General features: G+C 39.2%; 1 pseudogene; it reads left to right on the top strand.

The window, feature by feature from the left end:
• Window positions 1–5,102: 5,102 nt before the first annotated feature.
• LOC101416675 (signal peptidase complex catalytic subunit SEC11A pseudogene) overlaps window positions 5,103–13,638 on the top strand; it is a 46,890-nt pseudogene continuing 38,354 nt past the window's right edge.

Genomic DNA, 13,638 nt, shown 5'->3' with positions numbered 1-13,638 from the left:
GTTAAAAATAATTAAATGAAATTAGACCAACCATACATTTTTTAAAATTTTTTAATTAATTTTTTCTCCCCTCCCCGCCCCCCAGTTGTTTGCTATCTGTGTCCATTTGCTGTGTGTTCTTCTGTGTCCACTTGTATTCTAGTCAGCGGCACTCAGAAACTGCATCTCTTTTATGTTGCATCATCTTACTGCATCAGCTCTCCGTGTGTGTGGTGTCACTCCTGGGCAGACTGAACATTTTTTGTGTGAGGTGGCTCTCCTTACGGGGCACACTCCTTGCATGTGGGGCTCCCCTATGCAGGGGACACCTGCCTGGCAGGGCACTCCTTGCGCACATCAGCACTGCGCATGAGCCAGCTCACCACATGGGTCAGGAAGCCCTGGGTTTTCACCCTGGACCTCCCATGTGGTAGGCAGACATCCTATCAGTTGAGCCAGATCCACTTCTCAAACATACATTTTTAATTCTCCTATTATAGCATGTTCCCTGAGATTCCCCCACTACAGAATTCTGAGAACTAGGGGAGAAGACAATGGCACTCCTGAGCCATGCGGCACATGGATTCCTGCAAAATGAATACCTTAGAACCAGAGAGAGAAATAACTAAATGGTTTGCCTCAAAAGAAAGCCTCTAACAGCAGCAATAAAACTTGTGTGCCCTCTGCCTTTAATTCCTTCTTGGTAAATAGTAACGTTAATCTTCTAATAGGAAGAAGTAGATTATGGTACCATTCTAGCACTATCTATCCAGTCTCCTTCATAGGAAAAAAGCTGTGGAGCCATCTTGTATATCTGAAGTTCCTTTAGCATTTACTTCTTTATACTAATAGAAGTGAAGTAAGAATTCACTTAAGTCACCTTATAATGAGAAGCTAAAAATTACCCAAATGCACATAAAACTACAGCTAATCCATGTATTGTCCCCTATTGAATGATCATCCAAATCTAGAGCATACACTGGCATAAACTGCATTACAACCCTGCTAAATCTGAAATATTGCTTCAAAACAATGCTCAGCATTAATTCTCAGAAGACATGGTACAGGACCCCATGAGTAACTGTTTAGTAGATGGCCCAGGAATGCTATAGGCATCTTCACCTATATATACTTCAGCAATCCTCTCTAACTTTTGAAAAACAGGACTCTAAAAGCATGAAATTAATAATATAATATATTAATATCTAGTCCAAGCTCAAAGTTCCCAGGACTGGTTTAAAATATCTCTTTACAACTGGTTTGTTGAAATCAGGATTCATAAATGTTTCACATATTGCATTTCGATTTTGTATATCCTAAGCCTCCCTTAGCATATGACTTAGTAAAATACTCCCTCTTTTTCTGTACTATTTATCTTTTAAAGAAACTGAATGATTTGTCTTGTAGAATTTCTGGATGAGGTTGATTATATCTTTGCGGCATCATTTAACATAACCGGTCATCCCCCATGTTTTCTGTAAATTTGAGTTGGGTCTAAAGACCTGATTAGATATGGGTTCTTTCTTCTGTCAACATTACTTCCTAGGTGTTGCTGTACACTTCCTATTGCCTTACATAAAGAGAAAAATAATGTTCTGGTTGTCCTTCTTTTAGTGATGGAAAGATTATTTAGTGAATTCGGGTCATGCCAGCCTGATCCAATCTATTATAAAGTTTCACATCAAACTCTTTCCTAACGTTTTTAGCAACTATTGATTATCATTGTCTCGATCCATTAAGGGTTGCAAAATGTGGTTTACTATTTCTATCTTTCCTTCTCATTTTTTGGCAATGAATCTTTTTAAAAAGGTAAAACAAAAAACATTCTCTCAGGAATTATTTGGCTACTCTAAAACAGAATCTGTACAGGACTCTCCCAGTTGAAATACAAACTTTCTGAAGCCAGGAGACATTGATTGCAATGACTTTTTGTCAGTGGATGAGGGTAGCCGATTAAGAAGAATAGCATGCACTGCTTTCCCAATGCTATTATTTGAACCCTGAATGCCTGTGCCAACCTCCTTGTATTCACCATCTGAGTCATTTGAGAGAGTTGTCAGGGCTTCATCTGGAGAATGCCGAGACACTATCTCTGCCAAACAGGCTGGGTAGAGAGCAGGGTAGCAGGAAGAGGACAGTGTCATGCTTTCAACTTTGGTATTATTGATCAACTTTGTCCTCAAAGCAGCTTTATATTGTGGTAGACTGAAAGCAGCACATGGGCTGCAACATTTTCACTTGGCATGTTGTTTTTCTCTGTAACTCTTGACATGTATGTTAGAATTTTCACTTGGCATGATTTTTTTTCTGTAACTCTTGACACATATGCTAGGATCTATAAAATAATCAAGCTAAAGCTCATGATAGCACATTCTTCCCCCACTAAGAAATTGGCTTCTGTACAATATTAAGACCACCTCCACTGAAAACATCTCCAGGAGTCTGGAAACACACATATTTCCTTCCTAACTGTTAAGAGGAAATATATTCTATTATTTCAAGTGCTTTAAAATACAAAATTTAATTTTGACCCAACCCCTGCAAGGTTATTTTATAAAGGAATAAAATGTAACAGAAATTTAGAAATGTGCCTCTGGCAGGTTGAATTATGTACTACAACAAACACATTCTTAATCCTAATCTGCATTCCTGAGGGTGTAAAGCCTAATTAAATAGGACCTCTTGAAGATGGTATTTTATTTAAGCTGTGGACAACTGAATCAGGGTGGGTCTTAATCCAGATTTCTGGAAGCCATATAAAGTGAACTTCAAAGTCACAGAAGTCAGAAAGCAGAAGACAGTGCATGTGATGGGAGGTGGGGCTACAAATCAAGTAACCCCAATGTATTAGTCAGGGTTCTCTAGGGAAACAGAACCAACAGGAGGTATCTGTAAACTAGTATGAGATTTTATAAAATTCTCTTATGCAACTGGGGGGATGCACAAGTCCAAATTCCACAGGCAGGCTGGAAACCAGCAGCTCAGATGAAGGTCCTTGATGAGTTTCCAGGAGTCACTGGTTGTCTGAAGTAGAGCTGGAAATTCTCTGAATTCAAAAATCACTTCCCCTTTTAAGGTATTCAACTGATTGAATAAAACATTGCTCATTGTGGACAGCAATCTCCTTGGTTGATTGTAGATGTAATTAGCCATGTATGGGATCAACTCACTAATGATTAAAGCCCATAAATGTCCTTTTATTATAATTAACCCAGTGGTTCCTTGACCAAACAACTAGGCACGATTACCTAGCTGAGTTGACACATTAGCCTAACCATCACACCCATGGATTGCCAGGAGCCAGCACCAGGATGCTACAAACTCCGGGGGAAAGCAAGCATTGATTTTGGACTTCTTTGACCTTCAAAACTTGAGCCAATAAATTCCTACTGTTTAAGCCAACCCATTGCACGTATTCGTAGCAGCCTGGCAAACTGAGATGGTGCCCAAGATCATTGAGAACATTAAGTGGTGGAACTGATATTATCACCTGGCTCAGTATTGCTCCTAGTTGTTCTTTCCTTTGTACCACTCCACCAAGAATATTTGTTGAGCACCTTTAATGACCTGCTCACTGTCCTAGGTATAAGAGAAACAGAATAATCTGGTGCTCCCTGTCCTCTACAGCCCTGCCACTTGCTACTCAAAGTATGGCCTGAGAAGGACCAGCAGCAGGGGTATCACCTGGGAGCTTGTTGGCCAGGAAGAATCTCAGCATCTATCTCAGACCTACTGAATCAGAATCTGCATTTTTACAAGATACCCAGGCATTTTATATGTACATATGAAATATCAGAATCTTTAATCTAGTTGTGGAAATAGTATACACATTTATAAAGAAAACCAACCACACAGAGCAGCTAGAGATGAGTAGAAAGTGAGTGCTCCAAGACAGCAGCACTACAGGGACACAGAGGAGCTAAAAATCACATGGAACGCATCCAGGGAGGACTACGTGGGGAAGGCAGAGCTCAGCAGAACCAGGGAAACACTTTTAAAATGGAGTGAATGTTTGAGTAGAAAGACTGTGACAATGAAGGCATGATGGTGAAGGTATTTATAGAATATGTAAGAGGCAGGTTTGACTCTGCCAACAAAAACCACTCATTACATCTCCATAAAAAGGCAGAGCCTGGGACTTCATCCCCCTTCTCCTAGGATCCTACCAGAGTCAAGCATTTTGTTGGTTTTCAATAAATATTTGTTGAGTGAAGAACACTTCTCAAAAGTTACACTGCCTCCTGAATTCTTGTACGTGTGCCTAGCCTTCTTAATTAGGTTGTGGATGCTTTCTAAATGAGTATGCTAGGAATGGTGTTACCTTAAAGAGGTTGATTCAGCCATTGCCTTCCAAAACCTTGGTCAATGTGACTTTGAAAGAATTCACATGTGAAATGGACTTTGAAAGAACTCACATGTGTAATTAATTTCTTTAAGTGTGATACAGAGATCAGGGAATTACATAAGCCTCTTATTTCATAGCTGGATATATTATAGCCAGTGTTTAGGAATATTTACTGAGAGTCAAAAATGGAATTACTTAACAAAAGATATATAAATATTTTAAAGCTTTAAGTCACACTGCCAAAATGATTTTCAAAAAGGATGTTTCCTTCAGTAACACCCTGGTCTGGAAAAGCTGCTTAGGAAGAAGGTACAGAGAATTGGATTAACTATTTGATGAATAAGAAATAGATGCTGCTGTACTGAGTTATCATCACCTCCAAGAAATGTAATAGTCTCTTTATATATTTCGTATCTAATCCTTGCCACAGCTTTTAAGAGATGTATGATTATTGCTATTTTGTAGATAAGGAAACTAAGGCTAAGAGGTACTTAATAATCTTCCCAGTCACAATTAATACATGTTGAAGTCAGAATTTGAATCCAGATCTCTAAGTCTCCAAGGACTGTACTCTTTACACTACACCCAACTTTCCTATTCTAGTTATCTATTGCTACATTAAAAATTACCCCAAAATTCAGTGGCTTAAAACAGCAACAATTCTATTACATCTCACAGCTGTATGGGTCAGATATTTAGACAGCGTTTAGCTGGGCAACTCTCCTCTAGGTGGATTAGTGGGGACTCTTCATGTAGAGCTGAAATAGCCACCGCCAAGATGGTTCACTCACAGGACAGTCAGTTAGTGCTGGCTGCTGGTCGGAAGCTCAGGTAGGGCCATCAGTTGAGGGGCTTCATTGCTTTCGACATGGGCCTCTCTGCTGGGATAACCGATCTTTATCACAGCACAGTCACTTCGTTCCAAGAGTAAATACAGGAAGTAGAAGCTTCCAGTGTCTAAAGTCCCAAGCCCTAACACTGGCACAGTTACTTCTGCTGCATTCACTTGGTCAAGTCAGCAGCCTACCCAGATCTAAGGGGAATCTCTACGTAGACACAGACTCCCATTATCTATGGAGCCACCTTTAATTCATCACAAGCACAGATGTCACCTTGTTTGAAAGCTATTGTCCCAGAATCTGTACATCAGTATCAGGAAATATGATATGAATAAGCTAAAAGATTATTGCTATGGAAGGGAAAAGGTTTTATGGTGGATCTGGGGAAGTACTGTATATTGTATATATGAATTTTGGTGATCTAAGACTCTTGTGAAGCTGACATTATGTTGGGATTCACTTTACAGGAAGTTTTGAATCATAGAGTGTTTCAACAATGGCAGCAGAGGAATACTGATATAGGATGTTATTGACAGGATATATATGGCTGACAGGGAGTTATACAGGGCATATGCCCAGGGTATATAGTAATGTCTAGATATACTCATAGTGGAAACAATTAAAAACAACAGCTGGGGCGGGTACTGGGCGCCTGGCCGGGGGGTCACGGTCATGGACCCTGGGGAGCAGTGGCAGTCCGCCAGGGGCAACGGCAAGAACCAGGAAGGAAGGAGGGCCCAACAGTGGGTTCCTGATACTAATGGCTATGCTTTTGAGCCTATACGTCTGCAATAAGAACAAGGCCTAGAGTAGCACTGTGCCTGGGAGTTTCCTCCTGACAGCCTTCATGTTACTCAAATGTGGCGACTCTCACAGCCAAACTCAGCATGTAGATGCAGTGCATTCCCCCCAACGTGGGACATGACACCCGGGGATGAGCCTCCCTGGCACCGAGGGATCACTACCACATACCAGCTGAAGATGCAACTAGAAAATGACCTTGAATTAAAGGTTCAATACGGATCAGCAAAATATCCCTGTCTACATATAATAACATGACTTCAAAATGCTGTTTGACCTAATATAAGGGGGAAATGGAAAGGAGAAATGAGATTATAAGGCTATGAGTCTCTAAAAAAGAGTCTGGAGGTTGTCAGAAGGAATGCCCTTATGCACAACTGAGCAGAGTCTAAGAGACAGATAAAGTAGATACAACCCCAGGTATTGGTTCTTCTGAGGGATAAAGAGACCCACGGGTTCTATGGTCATGGCAGATGGGGTTCCCTGCCATGGCAGATGGCCCTTCTTTGGAGCTGGTGTTTCTACATGATGGAATTGAACTCAGAGGGGATCTCTTCCCACAAGACTTGCATGCTACTTTATTGGAATTGTAGTTGGTGCTGGGGTTTAAGATATATTTAGGGGATTTGAATCTCTGGACTGATAATAAGACACCCAGGCCCAGAGCCTCAACAGACTTCAGCTCCTACACTTTTATTTATTGGACTGACCCCACTCAGCTAACATGGAGTTGAAGAAGGTCAACCACCACACCATGGAGCCTAGAGTGTCTACAACTGAAAGCAGGAGGAGTGCATCCAGTATCCATGTGGAATCTAAGCCCCCACTTGACATAGATGTGCAATGGACACAACCAATCCAATGTCCACAGAGAAAATGTGGAATGGGTGTGGGAAGGGTAGCCATGGTGGCTGCTGGGTTTGGGGAATGGGAGGAAGAGATGAGATGTGGAGGCGTTTTCGGGACGTGGAGTTGTCCTGGGTGGTGCTTCACGGACAATTACAGGACATTGTAGACCCCCCCAGGGCCCACTGGATGGAACGGGGGAGAGTGTGGGCTATGATGTGGACCATTGACTACGGGGTGCAGTGATGTTCAGAGATGTACTTACTGGGTGCAATGGATGTCTCACGATGATGGGAGAGAGTGTTGCTGTGGGGGGAGTGGGGGGTGGGGGCGGTGGGGTTGATTGGGACCTTGTGTTTTTTTAATGTAATTCGTAAAAATAAATAATTTTAATTAAAAAAAAAGTAAAGACTGAACTACAATGTACCCTATAAAGAAAAAATAAATAAATAAATAAAATAGACTGCCTAAAATACCTACATCCAAGTTACCTGTTATATTTAAGTATTCCTCAGTAGTTCACAGTCCCTAAATAGCTTACAGAATACAGTTGTTTTCCATTATAATACCTTCTACACTATTCTATTATCTGTAACCACATTCATGAATGATTTTGAGAACCATAAAAATTCAAAATTTTACCATAAAGTGTTTGCTTATTTCATAAACTAGAAATGGTCAAAAAGAGGATGTTGAATCATGGAAAGGGTGCTGTGAGATTTATTTTTCTCTCCTTTGTTATATTATCTTGCTTGTTAACTCATCAGCAGGAAGCTGCAGCTTGAGGAGGGGCAACTGTCTGGACTCAATACAAGGTTTCCAGGATGCAAGCTGTTAGGTAAATACTGCTGCTTCTTTAATAAAGCACAGCAAAGTAGAGTGCTCCAGTAGATAATTTCCAAAGAAACCCCCAGTTTTCCCAGTTACAGGATAAAACTGGCCTGGCTTCATCAATGTCTTTAATCTAGTTGGAATTCAAGTGAGGTTTCCATTTTGCAAATCCATGCAGACCTTACTCTAAGCCAGTGCAGGTGTATCTGGCTCACTTGCAAATATAAGCACTGCTGATATATTTATACTGCACTAAAAATTTCCCTTCCTCCCACATCTGTGTTGAGGTTCCAAACTCACTTGGCTGAGTACACTGATTTCAGGAGTTAACCAAAGTGTCACATAATCCATTTTCCCACTTGAAGCAAATATGACAGGCCAATATAACTCCACATATCCACTTCATTTAATAGCCATGCTTTTGACATTCCTGATCTAAATAGGGATATGTTCCTTCAGGTATCTTTCTTGAGGACTCCCCAGGAAAATATAGGTTTTTCCTTCTGCTCACTGCCCAGCAAAGTTTCAGCCCTAATAGCGATGCCATCTCAAAGGAACAGCCACAGAGTGAACGGATGAGAAGACATAAAGGTGGGGTCCATTAATTCTACTTGATGAATTTCATTTCTTTGAGAACCTATCATCTTATGAATGGCAAACACATGCAGGATAAATGTATAAGAGGACATGCCTGACCCCGGATGTCACACTCTAGATCCAAATTCACAATTTAAGAATTATCTGCTCTTCCCAAAATTTCCACAGAAAATGGAATGTTCTGGATACTGGATATCCATTTGAGAAGATAATCATAGAGAGACTGCTAGACCCTGCTGGGCCATGTGAAAGATGGTCAGGTTATCTCTGCATCATTATGTTATGAAAGTTTATGCTATTAAATATCTTTCCAAGAAAATATTGACATAGAACATCTAAATGATGCTCTTTTGAGCTATCTCATACTTTCTGAGGGAGGACTTCTGTAAAGAGCAGTAACTGTTCTATAACTCTAAAAAGAATAAAGAAACTAACTCAGACTTTGTTTAATTTAACCAGAAAATTAAAGGATTAGAACACATCACCTAACAGGATTTAATGTAACTGTGTACCTAAACATACACGTAGAAAGGTTCTTTACTGCCACTGAATTCTCATAAAGCAGTAATATATTATTTTACAATATATACTGATAACATAGAGTTTCTTATGAGAAGACTATTAACAATTAAAGGAAAATGAAAACAAACAAGCCTATGTATTTGTGATTGGATATATCTGATTAAAAAGAAGGGTGGTAAAATGAAATGAATATAACTCACATAATGTTGACCCAGTATTTCCATTTTTTAGAATATCTTTTCTAAACACAGGTTTTCTAAAAAGCAAAACCTGAGACAAATTTTACATCAAGTGTTTATTCAAGGGTATAAGCCAAAAAAAAAAGCTAAAGCAGAGGAAAAAAGAGAATGAAGCAGAGAGGAGGAAAAGCAAGTAATAAGTTATGCATTATGAGTCTAGCCACAGCTTTGCCAGAGAGAGCACACCTGGTTGCTGTCACACAGAATGTCCCCTGAGATAGTACATGGAAATGGTACATCTGGCAATAGTCCATCAGGTGGAGAAAGGGAGAATAATTTACCCACTAGCACTCTCATGTCCCCTGTTTGGCATTGATCAAATCTTCCCTCTGGGGCCTATAAGAATGTAGTTATTCCAAGGCTATCTTCTCAGAAGGTCATCCAGTAGCATCTAGCAGAAAATTGTGACTGAGCAAATCTGACAGAGTGCATAGACCTAGTCCATAACAATCCTAAAGAAATGCTTGCACATGCTCTTAAAGGATATTTATCGTAGCAATATTTTTATAAAGAAAACTGGAAACAGATTGAACATCCATTTATTAATAGGCAATGGTTAAATATACTATGGTACACCTTTATCATAGATGGATTTAAAAGAATGGGGTAGATCTATATTTACTTATCCGAAAATATATCCAGGGTTTATTAAATGGAAAAAAATTAAATCTCAGAATTATATATTTATATCATAATCATAATCCATTTTCATGTAGAAAGAAAACCTCTATGTGTGTGTATATATGTAAAAATATATGTGCATATATGCATCTATACATATATGTATGTGTGTGTGTGTGTTTAGGACAAAGATTAATAAGATTTTCATCAAAATATTAACAATGGCTACAATTAAAGAGGGGAGTGGGAATGTGGAGGATGTTTTGAAGGGGGATATCGCATTTTACTCTAATTATTCCTGTGTAATTTTAAATTTTTTAAATTAAGTAACTTAAGAAAGAGGGAGAAGGAAGCAAAGCAGGAGATTGGGATCCAGGTTTACCTATATCTGAATCATTTTGATTATAGGGTAGCCAAAAATTCCAGTCAAGCAATAGTTCTCCTCTTGAGGCCTGACTTTTTTTTTTTTAAGATTTATTTTTTTATTCTTTCTCTCCCCTTCCCGACCCCCCCAGTTGTCTGCTCTCTGTGTCCATTCGCTGTGTGTTCTTCTGAGACCGCTTCCATCCTTACCAGAGTCACCAGGAATCTGTGTTTCTTTTTGTTGAATCAGCCCTCCGTGTGTGCGGCGTCATTACTGGGCAGGCTGCACTTTCTTTCGCACTGGGCAACTCTCCTTACGGGGTGAACTCCTTGCGCGTGGGGCTCCCCTACACGGGGGACACCCCTGCGTGGCAGGGCACTCCTTGCGTGCATCAGCACTGCACATGGGCCAGCTCCACACGGGTCAAGGAGGCCCGGGGTTTGAACCGCGGATCTCCCATTTGGTAGGCAGACTCCCTATCCATTGGGTCAAGTCCGCTTCCCAAGGCCTGGCTTCTGAGTTTGTCCTAATACTTCTGCGGTTATTTTTTTTTTTTTTATTTGTTTGCTTTTAGAAGAGTTTGAATGGCGTGTTTTAATGTTTTATTGACATGCATGTTAGAAGGAAATCCACTATTAAGATGAAACAGAGTAAATGACTTTTATTGACAATTACAGACCAAAAGAAAAGTGCCTCAGACAAATACTCTTGGAAAGAAGGTCCTGGGAGAGTATATGAGTGAGGCAGAAAAAAAGAGAGTCAGACAAATAAAACCATCTCAGGTGGATGTGGTCTCAGGTAGTGAAAGTAAGTAACAGGTAAGCAAAATAGCAGAATGAGCTAATGAATGCCGCGAAGGTTAAAGAATTTATTAAACCAATCTAAGTAAATACATACATTTATAAATGCGTCCTAAGTGACAGCAATGAAAACACCCTCAACTACCCCAGGACTAATAGGCTGTACAGGGAAATGAATTCCCTTGAACAAAGAGAGATCAGTCTCGTGTTTTCCAATGCCTTTTAACTGGACAAATAAAGGAAACAAATCTCTGAAATTGATAAATAAGAGATCATAGTCTGTTGTGGCTCAGCCCAAACTTAAAATTTAAATCAATAGAGTAAGCCGAGCTAACTGGTCGCAGCATATTCTCGGGCATCTTCTAAGTCATAATTTTTTTTAAAGCCCAATGAATTTTACAGGCTTTTTTACAAAATTCTCATTTCAAAAGTGAAAAACAAAACAAAGGTACAGAAGTGGTAGAATGAGGGTCACGTTAGCCTGAGGTCCAAAGACCCAGACATGGCCCTTCCTTTCCCCTAATTACTGACCTGGAGTACTAGAGGTAACTTAACCTCTCTGGATCTCTACCACTTCCCCTGTAAAGTAAACATTGCAAAACATGTTCTACCTCAGGATTCCCTGCCAGATTTACACTGTGGTGAATTATTCTCTTGCAAAATAGGAAATATATTTTGAGCTATAGGTAAGTCACCATACCTTTCCATTTCATATATGGTTAATCAGGACCTAGAAACATTGTATGACTTGTATCAAGGCCTTGGGGAGAGAGATTTGAGAAATTGCTTTCTTTCCCAAAAGAAACATAGCTTTGTTTATCCTGATCTTATAATGCTACAGGCTCATTTTTTAAAATTAAAATAATAAAAATATATATTACAAACAATCACCTGAAGTCTTATCACCTAGAACTAACACATAATATTTTGGTGAAAATGCCCGCCCCCACCCCCCAACACTCCCTCTCTTTCTCTGACTCTCACCCCAGTGGAAGGGAGAGATGTCAAGAAAACTTAATTCTTTTTTTCTTTGCCAAAAAACCATGATATGTGAAGTTTGAATATTGCTGAGATATGTGAAGAAAAATGCTGCAAATGGACCTCCAGGAGGGAAGTTAGTCTAGCCATTTATTCCAACATTTATTATTGAATAATCCATCTTTTCTCCACTACATTAACATGTTAAATCCTCAAATATCCTTGGATAATTTTCTAGACTTTATGTCTTATATCCCTTGTCTATCAGTTCATTACTGTTCTACTACTGTGCAGCTCAATTCTGATAGCTTAAAAATGTTTTAATATCAATGAATTATTTAGATATTTCTAAGAAAAGGTAACAAGTCCTAGGTGACTCAAGGATTTGAAATGATCCCAGGAAGGTGAAAGACTGTTGACAAGCATTGAAACAGAGGATACTTGAGAAACCACAGATCAAGATGATCATGAAAACAAAGCCAACCAGAGACTTTCTTACTTAGTGATTTTAGGAAAGAGTTTTAAGGACTGTGTTTGAATGTCAATAAATGCGGTTGGTGTAAATATTTCTGATTCACCCATAACATAATATCAAGAGACCAATTAAGCAATTCTGTTCAAAAATTTTCTACAATTTTAACACTATCTTTAGTTTGTCCTTGGGCTTAAAAAGTCTCTTATTTAAAAAGCATCATGTTCTTCCTCAAATGCCTCATCAATACTGTTTCCTAGAACTTCTTATACAAGATGCCTTTTTTCTACATCCTTTACAGTGAACGTATAGTTATACTACAGATTTCCCAGACCTTCTAAGAACCCAGACACTCCATTTTAAAAGGATGCAGAAACCAGTATACTCAGTATTGAATAAGAGTCATCACCTGCTGTAAAAGCTAACTGTCCCAAACATGGAAACACATATGAGGTGTATTTCTGGGAATAAATGGGGAGTGATTTCAACGTTGACCAGTGTAGGAAGGAGGTCCTAGGAAGATGGCATTGACCTTGGACAAATGAAAGGAAGAACAGACTGACATTTCAGTGCCTAAGTACTGAAATTATAACTATGGACATAATAATAACAGCAATCTAGGAGAAATACATCTGCACCTAGGGTGAGACTGGGATTGAATTTTGACCACAATTTGATCCTATCAGTTGGCCAAAAATGTGGGATAATAAACTATGAAACCAGGGATGATAATCAAGTCCAATGTAAAGCTTTGAAATTAAAATTTATCAGGGTTACCCTGTTCATAGGGTAATTTCTATTAGGGAAAACACAGAGCAAATTTACAAGAATTCTTACCTCATGATGTCACTAAAAATAAATAAATGTTATTTAGCCTAAATTTCACCTGCAGTACTCACACCATTCTTGTTTTTACAATTATCCACTCTAAATTGGAAAAGTGTTTCCTGGTTAAGCACTAGGATCAATATGGCAGAGAAGAGAGTATATTCTAGATGTAAAGTAAGAAGGACTTGCTATGGTAAAGAAAACATTTCTCCAATTTCTAGGAGAAATTTTAGGGCCAGGGTCATTTTTGTTCATGCACTCACTTATTCATTCATTATATATATATGTATGGAGAACCAGCAGTGTGTCTGATGCTGTCTAGCAGCTGGGAATAGAATTGTGACTAAAACAGGTGAGATATTTACTTTTGTGGAGATTAGAATCTAGTAGAAAAAGTTTGACAGTAACCAATAAACTATCAGATATTGAAAAATTCTGTGAAGAAGTGTGCTGAGATAATGTGAGTCAGAGAAGGCTCTGAGAAGAGATGGGATTTGAACCAAGACCCAAAAATAATGAGGGAGCACAGCATTCCAAGGTCTCGACTGGGAGCTTTCCAGGTAGAGGGAGCAGTGG

The sequence above is a fragment of the Dasypus novemcinctus genome, chromosome 7 (assembly GCF_030445035.2).
Source record: "Dasypus novemcinctus isolate mDasNov1 chromosome 7, mDasNov1.1.hap2, whole genome shotgun sequence".
Lineage (NCBI taxonomy): Eukaryota > Metazoa > Chordata > Mammalia > Cingulata > Dasypodidae > Dasypus > Dasypus novemcinctus.
This window is presented reverse-complemented; position numbering and strand designations above follow the sequence as displayed.